General features: G+C 48.7%; 1 protein-coding gene across 3 annotated transcripts in view; it reads left to right on the forward strand.

The window, feature by feature from the left end:
* The first annotated feature begins 1,205 nt into the window (after window positions 1-1,205).
* Window positions 1,206-13,815, forward strand: part of SLC45A3 (solute carrier family 45 member 3) — a 32,136-nt gene continuing 19,526 nt past the window's right edge. For 2 of the 3 annotated variants that reach the window (XM_075055083.1, XM_075055085.1), the window contains exons 1-2: window positions 1,206-1,803; window positions 2,330-2,438. The gene's annotated coding sequence lies outside the window, so the exon portion shown is untranslated. The remainder of the gene's footprint in view (window positions 1,804-2,329; window positions 2,439-13,815) is intronic. The other variant, XM_075055084.1, reaches the window with a different exon arrangement.

Genomic DNA, 13,815 nt, shown 5'->3' on the forward strand with positions numbered 1-13,815 from the left:
ACTCTCGGCCTCTTGAAACAGTGCCAGCACACTGTGGCGTTCAGTGAAACGAGCAGAGCCTCCTCTTAGTGACAGTCCAGGAGTATCCACCACCACAGCCTGCAATTTCTTTTTTTAAAACTGGCTGCTTGTGCCTGAACCAAGATCACACAGTGAGTCAGAGCCGGGAATAGAAGATAGGAAACTCAAGTTCAAGCTGCTAGTCTAAGTACTGAGCCCTACAATGCCGAGCTCCTTGAGCTCAGTGTAGGCACAGCATTTGGGAATCCACCTAGTGAGAGTCATATGCTCCAGTGCAAAAGAGGAAAAAAAAAAAAGAAAAAAAAAGAAAAAAACCCCAGCACTAACAGCTATTTAATTGCTTGTGAACTTCCCTGACTAGAAAACAGGGGCAGTTCTCCCCACCCAAATTTGGACTCTGGCACTTGACCAACTTAAGTCATAGCCTAGCTCTTCAGCGGGTTTTGGGTGGATTTTTTTGGGGGTGGTTTTTGTTGGTGTTTTTTTTCGTGAGTTCCTAGCTGTATCTGGTGTGCCAAAAAACTTTTTGCAGGAAACAGCAGTGTCCTTTCTCCTTGTCAGCCACCCCAGTGAGTGAGTTCTCATTAGTTCAAGTGACAACAAATGCAGGTGCTTCTCTGCTTTTTCCATGTAGGGTGAGTCCTTTCAGCAAACTTTGGGAGGGAACAGCTGCTCACAGTGAAAACAAGACTATCCTGCTGATCCAAGCTGAAATGTGACATGGAAATGGGATTTTTGACCTTGAGAGGTACAAAGTTGCTCAAAGGAGGGACCCTGTGAAGATTAAAAATAACTAAATCTTTATAATGCTTCTGCAACTAGTAGAGCTGGATGAATACATTGCAAAACAGAGGGCCAAATCTTTAAATAGCATAAACTAGCACAAGTCTTTTGATGACCTATCAGCTGAAGAACTGGCCCAAGCATTTGCAAACATTAATTTCAGAACAGCTGGTTTTGTCAACTGCATTCTTGTCTCATTTTTCCTATCCTCTGTTCGTGAGTGCTCACACACAAAAAAAGATATTTGTTGATGCAGATGTTTAAGGGAAGCTGTTCTTTCTAAGGGTTCTCAGCTCAAGGGGTGTGTGTATGAGTAAGAGCGCTCATTTTTCCTCAACTCATGGTTCTGTCCAGCTATGGTTAGACAAGTTAGATACCGATACGCTGCCTCGATCTCTCTGTACAACCATATATATTCTGTCTGTCTCTCTCCCTCACACGCACACCCGCCATGTGATTTTAAGCAGTCATCTACCATGAATAATGTCCAGGGGCCAGGTCACAAGCTTCCCATAGCACGGAATCCATTTGCATACAATCCAAGCAATTACAAGTAATGAATAGATTAGTAAAACCAAACAAACCAAGAAACTCTTCATACCGCGGGTAACTCTCGAGCAGAAAGGAGGAAAGAAAAGGGGGGGGGGGAAAAAATAAAAATTTAAAAAGCAGCAGGGCTTTTCTAAAACGCAAGTTATTGGCGTGGAACGACCGGTCCCCGCTCAGTGACCAACCCACGCGGCTGATGGCAGCGGGACTCGCTCCGCGGCCGAGGGGCCGCTCTCCCCGCCGGCTGAAGGCGGTGGCGGAGGGGGGGACGACGGGGGGGACGGGACCCAGCCCGGTCCGGCGGAGCCCCCCCCCCCCCGCCCCCGGCGGCCCCGCTCCGCCCGCGGCAGCGCATGCTCCCTGCCGGGCCTGAACCTGCCCATTTAAACGGCGGCGGAGGCGCGAGTGCCGCACCGGGGGCCGGGCTGAGCCCCGGCCGCCGCCGCCGAGGTAGGGCTGGGGGTCGCGGGGGGTGGGTAGGGGGAGCTTTCCCCCCGTGGACGGTCGAGGCGAAGCGGGGGGAGCCCGAGCTCGGCGGCGGGGGATGCGGTTGCCGAAGTTTGTTAGTTCCCGGGGCGGCGGGAGCGGGTTTTTTTCCCCCCTTTGAGGGGGGGAGCGGGGAACCGCCGGGGTGGTTTTGGGGGGGGGGGGGGGGTCAGTGCTTGTACTCGCGGCCGAGAAGAGAGCGGCGCTCCGGAGGGTCCCGACCGGGGACGGTTCGCTCCGCTCGGGGCGAGGCGGTGGCGGACTCGGGTTTGGTCCCGCCGATGCTCCTGTGCGATCGGGCGGTGGTTTTGCCGGGGGAAGAGAAAAACAACCCCCCCAAAAAAACCCCCTCGCGCATCAGGAAGCGGAGCAGGGGTGGCTGCAGGTAGGGCGGCTGAGCCGGGCGGGCTGCACCGCTTCAGGCCTCCCCCAGCCGCGGTCGTGCGTGGATGTGGCATGAGTGGTTTTGCCGTGCTTTTCATCGTTACAGAGGCATCTGCCGCGAGCAAGTTCCTTTTAAAGATTATTGAACGGAGAGGAGTTTGGGGAGCGTGATGTGACCGTGGACTTCCAGAAACCCTGAAGACTTGTGAGGACAGGTCAGTGAATCCTTAGGATCAAAGGAAGCCAGCACTTGACAAAGGGAAGTTTTCATTGCGCCTAATTGTAGCTTCTGCCTAGATTTGCTGCCAGGTTAACCTGTCTCCCCCCTTCAGCTGTAGCAGGAGCTTGAGGAGGCTGTCTTAAAAGTGGTACCTAAATGTCATAATGTGGATATTCCATTGCTTACTGACTTTGGCGTCGCTAGAGACTTTGGTGGTAAAATGCCTTAGTTTTTTTATGGTAAACATAAACTAAAAGACTAATTCATCTTCCTGCGGATGACAGCTTTGGGAGGAAGAGAAAAGCACTAGAATAAACTAATACTTTTACACTGGTGATGGCCAGACTTGGCAAGACACTTGCTTTTCATGCTTATGTTTAAAAAAAAAAAAAAAATTGGAAGGGAAACTTATCAGGAACAGCTTTCCCGGTTCTCATCTAGATCTGTCAGACTCACAAGCAGTACAGAGAAAGTGGCCAGGCTCAAACCGTTTCTCATTCTGGCACTGTTCTAGTTCTAGATGTGGGTTCAAGGGAGCAGCGTTTGTATGTGTAACATGAGAATAACTAGAAATTTATAAAAATAGAACATGAGTAAGAACTTCAAAAGTACCCAAATGACCTGGGCATTGAAGTCATGCAGGCACTCCTGAAAAACGTGTACCAGCCTTTAAACATCTTCCATTATTCACCCTACCTGCAATTTTCTTTCTTTTTTTTTTTAAAAATGTGTGCTGCTACCTGGACTTTCTTGCATCATCTGTAGCTACTACCCTTCCACTCGGTGGGGAGTGGCTGTGGTGGCAGAGCCAGGAATGCCAGATTCCCAGCCCTGTGCTTGGATTCCAGGCAGTGCCTTAAACTCTGGAACTTACACAAAACATCATGGAAGCCAAGAGTGCTTGGCTTATGGGATTTGAAAAAAGGATTAGAAATTTGATATGGATAACAAGAATCTCCAGAATTAATAGCAAATTAAATGAGAGCTTTACAAGGGATATAAATCCCTGTATTTCAGGGCATAAACCAATCTTACGATTTAGTAGGAAACTTCTCCTTGTAGGGAGATTTTTCTTGCACTTTCTGCTTGTGGGTGTATTCCCCTACAGCTTGTTATGTACGTAGCCTGTGCAGTGTCATCTGTGAGTGTCCTGTTTCCTTGAAGGGCTTCCAGTTAAAGCACCTGAACCTCAAGGTGTTCCCCAACATTGAGCTGTTGCTGGAAGGCCCAAGCCACATGGCTTTGTGTAGAAGCTGCCTAGAGGTAATGGTAACGTTATCTGTGAACAAAGCAGTCATCTTACAGACTCTAAGATTACCAACACTGTAATATAACAGAGTAATAGTAGGTACTGCAATGTACTCTGGACAAACTCCGCTGGCAACATCTTTTTGAAGGTACACAGTCAATTTTTGTCGGCAGTGAGAAATGCTATATCCATAGCGCGAGAAGATGAAATCGCTGGCTTTGGTCTGCTTTATTTTTGCCAGAGTCCCTAGAAAACATGGATGTCTAGCGTAAACTCTTGCTAACCTTTTCCTCAAACTGTTTATTTTGCTGGAGCACTCAAGTGGCAGTTTGGGGGAGGATATCGGTTTTGTTTTTTTCCCCCGAGTTATACATCTCCGCTCTCTGACTAAAGCCTCTGTATGGAGTTTAGGGTGATGGCTGGACTGTTGTGGCTGATGGCATTGTGAGTGCGTGCTCTTAAAAATAACAAAAAATAACCTTGGCTGCTCAGTTTTGTAAGGAAGCTGCTAGTAGAAGCTTTGTTCAGAGCATGGACCAAAAAAGCTGGTTCTAAAAGCATCAAATGCGTTGTATGATGAAGTGACAGGGCAAAAACTGCTCTTCGAACATAACTGCATGGGTCTCCTTGCGTGTCTTTTTGCAAAGCCTCTTTTAGAAACATTAGCCTGTCTGCAGAGTGCCTACATCGCTCTAAAAATCTTAACCCAGAGCCTTTTGTGTTGGGTCCCCAAGAAGCTCTGAGGGTTTGCAAATTACTTCCAAGGAATGTACAAACGCAAACGAAGACAAACATCGATGCTCTGTAAAGGTAGTCTTTATACGTGATATTTCTAATCTACTATCTTATATTAGTCTCAGTCTCTGGCTTCCACAGTTTTACACTGACAGAAGACAGCGTGAAAAGTTATGCCTGTGGCAGTTTCCTGGCTGCTCCCTTTCTAAGGGAGGGAACTTCAGAATACTGCTGGGTTTGTGTATTCTTCTCTAGACATGACTAGTGGTTAGTTTGATTCAAGCTGCCTATTAGGCTGTCAGGTCTGGTACCAGGCTAGACCAGTGCTAGGAGCTTGCTTAAATGACAAGAAAAAACACATAGCAGACATTGCAGAGTAATTTGCTGATGGTCTCTCTTTTTCTCAACAGCTACATATTCTCAGGCAATTTAAGCATATTTCATACACAGCAGTGGATATAGTATTAATGCACTCCTCTGACTTTAGCCTCTTCAGAGGCTTATACCACTTTTGTCGCAGTGGGATTGTAGAGCTTTTCAGATGAGCTGTAAGCAGTGTGAGTAACATCTGTTTGTGTTTATCCTCCACCTTTCTCTATGTTGGAGCAGTTCATCCAAGGAGTGTCTTGTTTTGGTAGTTGACTGTTTTGGGGTTTCTTTAATGTGTGTGTTGCTATCTCCTTATCTTGGCTAAGGCAACGTCAAGGAAAACACTTGACCCATTGGGTGAAAGTTGTGCAGGTTTGAGATGGATTCGAGGCTACAAGGGACCAGAAGCAGAAGGACCAGAGGGATGGGAGGAGAGCAGCTGCAGGTAGCGGTGGTAGGGGTGACCAGGCGATAATAGTTGAAAAGTAAGAGAAGAGAAGTAAGCGGCAGACGGTATGGAGAGGGATACGCAGAAACCAAAAAGAGTTATATCTGGCGAATCTCCTCCATTCGCTTCTGCTGTTGCAAATAATTACATCATATGATTGTGCCCTGGGGCTTCTGCAGGAGGTGGGGGGCAGTCAGCATAAGACAGCTACTTTTAACGAAAACTAACCCTAGACAGCCAACCTGTGGAGTCTTGTGATCCTTCAGCCATGCAGTTAACCTCATGATCGAGGCTGTGCTGGGAGTGGAGCAAGGGAGTCATGAGAAGCTCGTGAGCAGCTGTCAACTGTTTTCAATGTTGACTTGATTTCTGAATGCTTTATATCAGACATCAAAACTATCCGTGTGAAAAACCCTAGGGCTCAGCTAAGAAGGGGGTCAGAGACCCTCACGAAGGAATCCTTGCTTTTAAAAAACAGGGAAACTTTAAAGCGATCTCTGCAAGGTAGTCAAGCAATGTATATGCTCATGGAAGACTGCCCATAAGCACGGATCTGCATAACATAAAAGAAATCTTGCACTCACCACAAACAAAAGAACAGGAAGATAGTAAACCAAAGGATTATTTTTGCAGTTCTGTGTCCTGATGCTTGTGTTGTCCAGTTACCTAAGACTGACAATACGTCGAATCCATGTATCTATCCCTTGATACCTGTTCTGTTTCTTGTGCTGCTGTTGCTCCTCGCTGCTCTAAGAATCTGAGTCTGATCTTGTATTACAGAGCTGCAGAAGTTGCTGATGTGTCCGCCAAATAAGCTATCAAGTTGCTTGTTCAAAAAACATAACTAAGTGAAACTATAAAGTCACCGTTTTATTATTATTATTTGTATGCATGCTGTTCCTTGGAGGTCCTCAAATTTGTGCCCTTCCTCCTTGTTTTCATATCCTAAAATGTCAGTTCCTCTTGCAGTTCAAAAATATTTGTTTAACATTTTGCCAGCCTGCATAAGAGGAGAAACAGACCCCCGTGAATATTGTCTGGCAAAATAAGAAATGTAATGTCGGAATGTGGTCCGAATGGCTTCTTTGTCTCAGTGCTGGAGGGCGGCTGGAACACACACAGCAATAAGCAGGTGCTTGATTTGCAGCTCTGAACCGTTTTTCTTTCTCCGTGTTACTGTACATGTACTAAAAGAAGCTGCTGCTAGTCCAAGTCTCAAGGACCTGGCCCTGTCTTACATCCAGGGAAGCCTTGTTTGAGTAACGCATGAAATCAGCTCTGTTGATTTCAGAAAGAACCAACTTCTGGTGACTTGCAGATGAATTCTCATAACTGCCAGGTTTTGAATGCTCAGAAGGTGTGAGGATGGCCTCTGGCAAAATAATGAGGTTTATTTGAGAAAAGAAACTTAAAACAGTGATGGGCACTGGGTTTGGTTTGTGAGGTCTAAGGTTTTTCTCTTCAGTCAAGGGAGCAGATTTCTTTCCACCTTCATTTTGTTGGAAGCTGAAGTTCTCCATGGTGGTTTGTCTCCAGGAGCTAGGACTTCAAGAAAAATAAAAATATAATGAGTGCAGTGACTCAAATCTGTGAAAGTTGTCAGCACTCAAAAGACATTAATGTTCTTGCAGAGCAGGCTAGAGCCAACTTCAGGAATAGTGTGTACATAGTTGTGGGTAACATCTAAATCTTGCTTTAGATTTATGGGTTAAGACTTTCAGTGAAATGGTGCATGCAATAAAATCCATGGATCACGCTTTCTTTACCAAACATTAGGAGTGATTCCTGCTGGGATCTGACCTGCTACATCAAAGAAACTGAGGTAGTGATCAAACCTCAAATCGAACGTTTATCTGCCACCTCCTCCCAATTGCCTGCTTCTAATTTATCAGCAATGGGCAGAACTGGCTGGCTCTTCAGTTACATTCAAAGTGGATGTAAGTGTTGTCACTCAGTTCTCTGTCCTCTCTGCACAGAGACCAAAACATTACTCTGGAACCTGTGCGTGAGTTCCCTGCTGGTGATTTTATGCTTTTGCTATCAGGAATGCTCTGTCTGGAAATGTTGGGCTGTACTCTGCCTCTGGAGAAGCATCTGCCACTGATTCGGGATGTTCTGCTGCTCTCTTTCCCCTCTGCCCAGGGCTGTAGTGCCACTTCTGTTGTGATCTTCTGTTTGGAGAGGGGGTACCCAAAGCATTTCAGGGATCTGCAAGACCTGAGCGGAGACTGCTGTTGCTGAGTGTCCTCTCTTAGTGCTCTCCCTGCCCGTGTGGTGTACTGGTTATTGCTGTGCTACCTTGGTCTGGATTCTGGAAAAAATTCTCCCTTTGCTTAGAGCTGTGCAAACAGAATAAAGGATTGTTCTGACCACAGAGAGAGCTTCCTTGTAGGTCTGTGGTGAGAAACAGTTTATAAATACAAAGAGATGGAGCACAAAGGAACAATGAGATGACAGTGGCTTTCCAAGGCAGCAGTCTGTGCGTACCAGGTACCGGCTTTTGGCGTGACAGGGGAGGGCTTTGTGCGGGCACTGTTGCTGTTGGACTCCAGAGGTGTGTTTGGGAATGTTTATGACAAACGACTCCTGTGTGCGAGGGGCGGTGGGAGCAGCTGGAGCAATGCTAGAACAAAAGGCTGCTGTGCTACAGCCAAGGCCGACTGAGCAATTAATGGGCCTGGAAGGGTGGCTTTTCATAAGAATTGACTAAAGCCAGGTTTAGGAGAGTGGCTAAATGTAGTCTGGAGAGGGGTCTGACCATGCATATAAAAAGGAGAGCACAGGAATTACACAGGGGATAACTGGAGGGAGGGAGGGAAGGAAGGAAGGAAGGAAGGACGCTTCCCAGCTATTAAATCTCTTAGCCCATGGATATTGTTTCAGGGGAAATTCTTGCAACCTCCGTGCTCGAGATCCATCCATCCAGGCTGGACAAATCACTGGAGAATGTGCTGTTGGGAGCAGTCCTGCAGCAGCCCCAGGGAAGATGATTCAACAGGGCCTCTTTCATCTTCGATTTCTGTGAACACAGTCTACATTTGTGCTGCCCCCAGATACTCCCATTCATCACTGTCTGTGGCCAATGTTGATAGCAGCATATTAAGCCTTTTGGGCAAGAGCAGGGAATGCTAGCTATCCCCTCTGCTAACAGAAGACTGTAACTGAGGCTAGTTAGCACATGCTGATGCACAGCCAGAATGGCCCAGGACGGTGCTGGTGATAAGCCCTTTCCTGACCGCACTGGGCAAAAGCAGCACTGTGCCTGCCCGGGTGCCCTGGCTGTTTGCCCAAGGCAGCCCGGAGCATGTTGCGGGAATATCAGAGGTCTTTCTGCTTCATTTGTAGCTCACTGAACTTTACTCCAGTAAATATGGGCAAGAGAGAGCCCAGCGTGGAGAGGAAATTCTGCCTCTACTTGGGGTCTGAAACGCATAAACTTTCATTTATCCTCTGCCATTACAGCAGGCTTTTTCAGCAAGCATTAAGTAACTTCAGCGTTCAGACCACTTTCCTGCCTGTCCTCCTTGATAGATGCCGTCTGTACTCTGTATCGGAGCAAGAAACTAACCATGTGCAACAAAAAGCCTGAGCACCCCTGCTCAGAGGGCTCTGCAAAATCCAGGGAGCTTTGAACTTGAACTCCATGCTTAATTACTAAAAAGCTAATAATTTAGGACTGATATTCTTTCCAGGGCTCAAAATAGAAGTTAGGTTCCTGTTCATAAGGAGAGATGGGGTGGGGAGTGAAGGGGGTGGTAAAAATGTCTTGCTCCATTCACCTCCTGTAGAAATGGCAGCTTTGAGCCTTGTCTTTTGAAAAGTGGAAAACTCCCCTTCCAGATACTCTGTGCTGCTGTGTGTTCTGTGTGAATGGCCACAGCTTAATGTTAAATCCCTGCATGTTTGGAGTCCATAATGCATTAAACTGACAGTGAGAATGGGGAAAGGAAAAGGCTTCTTAAGTTTCCCATAAAGATCTTCCGGTGAAACTTATCTGTCTTAAAAAATAAAATCTGATTGCTTATCTTTGCAATTATCCAGACAATTTCAGGCAGAAGTAAAATCACAGAATCTCATGTTTTCAGACCCAGGCCTCATGACTGGTCTGCCATGATAAGGGGAAGACTCTCTGCTCCAGCAGTGATCTGAGGGCCCTCATTAACACAGAGAAATCGGTGTGCTGCCCGCAGAATTCAGAGAGCTTGTGCAGTTTTTGCTACTCCAGGCATGTAAAACTGCTGTTCTTATAAGAAAGATCGCAGGACTCTGATACGTGGTCTTTGACCTTAAAGCACCCCAGAGGAATCCTGTTATTCCCTGCACACGTGCTCTTCGCCTCTCCCTTTGGCAGAGGATGCTGGCCTGTGGCTGGTGTGACAGAAGGTGCCTTGCTGACAGTCTGGCATATTGGCATAAACCCACTTCCACTGGCTGCTGAAGCCCAGAGGGTAGACTGGGAACACGGGTGGCTGGAGAGCCAGCAAGCAGGGTGGAAGTGGTAACTCTGCCAGAGGGGCAGGCAGCGGGGACAGCGATATCTTCCAGCAACTCCCAGTCCAAAGTATTTGGAAAGTTTTGTTTTATTCCCTCCCCCTTTGAACGCTTCCACCATGGGTGGCTGCCTGTTCCACATCCGTTCTTGCACCCGCTCTGATACGAGCAGTTGCGCGATATCTTCTCAGAGCAGGGGGGGTAAAAAACCCAGCCGTTCCCAGCAGAGCTGTGGGCTGCTGCCCAGCTCGCTTGCCTCTCGTGCACTCGGGGTCTGATGTGACTGATGGGGGTTCTGTACTCACAGCTGTCTTGGGGCTATTCCTCGTGCTGCAAAGGCTCTTTGTCTCATTCAAAGCCATGACCTCATTTTAGAGACAGAAAACAGAGAGGGAGAAACCCACCAACCTGCCAGTGGAGGTCAAAGGGCTTGCTGAGAGATATGTTAGCATCAAACTTCTCCGGCAGGGACACAAATAACTGGAATTGCAGACCAGAAAATTACCATGAAAAAATGGACTAACTACCATGTGATTACAAAAGAGCCCATTAGTTCTGTGTGTGTCTAGGACTGAAAGTGTATCCTTTGAGGAAGAGCACGAGGTCGTGCTCCCAAAACTTTTTAGCAAAAGGGACTGTGTAAGTCTGTGCCTGTTGCTCTCTGAGGACTACCATGCGTGGAGTTTTAGCTGGTTGCTGTCCTCCCTCTTTCCTAGGCACAGACCTCGGCAAACATGACTTCTAGCAAAATGTGGGAAGGTTAGATTTCAGTGTCAGGTGGCAGCAGCTCCCACTGTGGTTAAATTTGCCAGACCCCTCACTGCTACTTTATCACCAGGCTGTTGGGGTGCTCTTTGGGCTAACGAACACCCCTTCAGCCCTCCTGCTGGGGCTCGGCACTTTGTTTCTGCAGAGCTCATGGCTGCTGCTGGCCGGGATCCATAGTTGATAGTCCGGATTCGTGGTCTCACGTGTTATTGCCAGCCGTGGCCTTTGCTCTGGCCCCTGGTTTTTGCTAGTGTATCAGAACTGTCCTCCTCAGTTTTGTGAGAACTCCATCCCAAGGCTGGTCCTGAGATTCAGCTGGCCCCATGACTGTCAGTGTTTTCCAAATAAAGCCAAAAATGATGAAGCTCTATCCTGGGGTAGGACTCCTAGAGCTGCCTCGGAGCCACAGTGTGCCTCCTTGGCAGGAGGAGCCGAAGTACGGCATTAGCTTGCTGAGAAGTCAGATGTCCCATCATGCAGCATTTGTGCTTTCGCTGGGAACAAGAAGTTCCAATTTCACTTCCCATTTTCCCAGCCCTGTGAACAGGCATTGCAAAGCGGACGCAGTAAAGCAGCTAGGGTTTTTGCCTTCCCATCTCTTCTCTGTGACAGATGGGCAAATTATGCTCCTTCTACTCAGCACTAGTGATTAAAACCCAGAAGTTGTGTGTCACTGTTCTCAATGCTGAGGTGACCTGTGTAGCATGCAGTGGGACAGCCATGTGTTCTCTGTATGCAGTAACAGCCTTCCACCAGAACTGGTTTGCTCTTCTCTTTGCCAGTTCCAGTTTGCTGGGGTAAGTGCTTTACTATCGGCTTTCCCTGTCTCACTCCCAGGGATCATTTCTCCCTAAGAAGGATTACCGTAATGCAAACCTATGAAATCCCCTGTACTTGCTTAGGCAGAGCTGGTGGACAGAGAACTTCATACCTCCGAATAGGGCGGTGATGACCAGCACAAAAGTTCATGTGCAATTTAGGTAGCTGCAGTGGAAGAAAATACAGATTCAATGTCCAAGCAGACATTCACAGAGTTTTGGTGAGTGTGGTCTTTCTTTGGCTTTGCTTTGCCTCTGGGGGTACCGTTGAAGATGCTGTGAGCCTTAGACAAGCTTGTCGTCTGTTAGGTGTTCTGCAGGGGTTTTGAAGAACGGCCCGGCTGCAGGGCTCTGGGGACCGTGTAGGTGGCGTGGGGTGACACTGCTGCAGCCTGTGGTCAGGGGCACTGCCGGACCCCAGCCCTGGTCCCCGGCAGGAGAGGCTCAGGCTGGCTGCGGACTCTGCCTTTGCAAGCCTCGTCTGTGATGAGGACGTGTCCGTGGGTCCGTCCGGGCACAGCAAACGCATCCCAGAGCCCCGAGCCTCCTTCCGTGGGGGAGCATGGGTGGGCAGGAGGTGCAGCTCAGCGTTATCGGGGCCGGCTCTGCTGCAGGGTCCCAGGAGCGGGGGGGTCTGAGCCACCTGTTGGAGTTTCAGACATGGGGAGGCTGCTGCCCTTTTTAACAGTGTCCGTCTCTTTTTCCTCGCCCCTTGCTTCCCGGTATTCCCTTTACAACCAGCCCATTGTGCTGTGGGCTACAGCAGCTGGGTGGAGTGTTTCAGGCTCAAGTGTAATTTCAGTGCCTTTAAAAGCCTTTGGAGGGCTTTTTTTTTTTTTTCTCTTTTTTTTTTTTTTTTTTTTTTTCTCTGAAGAGGACAGCAACGCCAACAAGGGATAATTTGATGGATTACTCTGCGGGGCTGAGGGGCTCTCCTTAATCCCCTTTGTGGGCCTGTTTGACTAGACGCGTAGCAGAAGCCCCCAGCCTCAGGCAGAGAAAAGGCGGCTCAGCAGGGTAGGTTTTACACACTGACATATAAATACGGGCCCTGGTCATGTGGTGCCGGATATAATCTGTGCCCGTTACCACGCTGTAGAGAAGGGGGGCACCTGGAGGGGGCTTATTTTTTCCCTTTCCAGTTCAATTTACATTTTTATTCTTCTGCTAAAAATAATAAAAAAAGAAGAGGGGGCGGGGGAGAGGCAGGCTCAGACCAAATGCCAGGGTGATGGGCACAGTATTTAAACACCAAAAATGAGCTAAAGTGAAAAGCGGAACCAGATCGTCTCTCATTTCCCCTCCCGCTCCAAAACAGGGGCTCCTCTCATGAATAAAAGCAAGAGCTTGGGTCATGCAGCAGCAAAACAAAGCTGTAGCTCTGATGTAGAGCCAGCCAACCTTGTCCGGAGGTCTTGAGTTGTTTATAGCAGACCTGACGCCGACTCAGGAAAGGGTGGCCAGGAGTGAGGCTCTTGAGAGCGGAGGCTGAAGATGCCGCTTCTTTGGTTGCATTGCATGTGTTTAGGAGTACGTGAGGCTTCTGTGTGCTTAATGAAGTTTGGTGATTAGATGCCAGTCCTGAGCAGGTAAAACACTGCGAGACCATCCTAACGTGTGGCAGGCAGAAGCAGTCCCATTGCGGTTCCTTCAGTGCAGTCTGGAGATCCCTCTGCAGCTGAGCTCAGCTATGGGATATTTATTGGGGCACTCAGTCCTTCATTACGTGACAGCTGAACTTGGCCCTCCAGTTCGGTTGTCTTTTGCGGTATCCCTGATGGAAATGGGGCTGAGCTACAGACCAGCAAGGCAAGGTTTCAGCCCGTCAGCCTCAGCCCCTGCTCGTCTGCAGAAAGCACAGTGCCCAGCTCTAATTTGCGCTCTGTCTTATCTTGGCCACGCTCCTCCTAGCAGGGGCTGCAGCAGGATCTCCCAGGCGGCCTGAAGTCTATTGCTGTCGCTTAGGGAGGGTGAACGTGGCAATGACGCCTGCCAGCTGCAGGAGAGCTAATGACACCCGCTGGCATCGTGGTGTGTGTGCTGGGCTGATGTCTGTCCCTTTGAGAAGAGTGGCGAGCTCCGAAAGCGTCAGGGTGGCCTCTGCTGAGTCAGTGACCTCGTTAGTCAGACAGGCGGTTCCTGGTGGTAACGGCGAGGCGAGGAGGAGGAGGACGGGCTGGAACTGGCCGCTCTTTGCTGCTGTATCTTTTCCACTGGTCAAACAGGTGGGCATGGGAGCGAAAGCAGCCAAAGCCTGGGAGAAAGCCTTCTGGCAGGAGCAATCCCTTTGCCTGCCAGAGGAAGCAGCAGGTTGTGGGACAGAAGGTCAGTGGAGCCTGTGGGCTGCCCTGCTGTCTGTTTGACGTTCGTGTTGTGGGGCGAGGATAGAGCGTCCGTAGAGCTATTGGCACAGCTCCTGAAAGGAGCGTGAGATACCAGAGATGTGCAGAGTGAAGGGCAACCGGGACAGATCTTTCTCCACCCTGGAAAGCAT

The sequence above is a fragment of the Buteo buteo genome, chromosome 23 (genome assembly GCF_964188355.1).
Source record: "Buteo buteo chromosome 23, bButBut1.hap1.1, whole genome shotgun sequence".
Classification (NCBI taxonomy): Eukaryota; Metazoa; Chordata; class Aves; order Accipitriformes; family Accipitridae; genus Buteo; species Buteo buteo.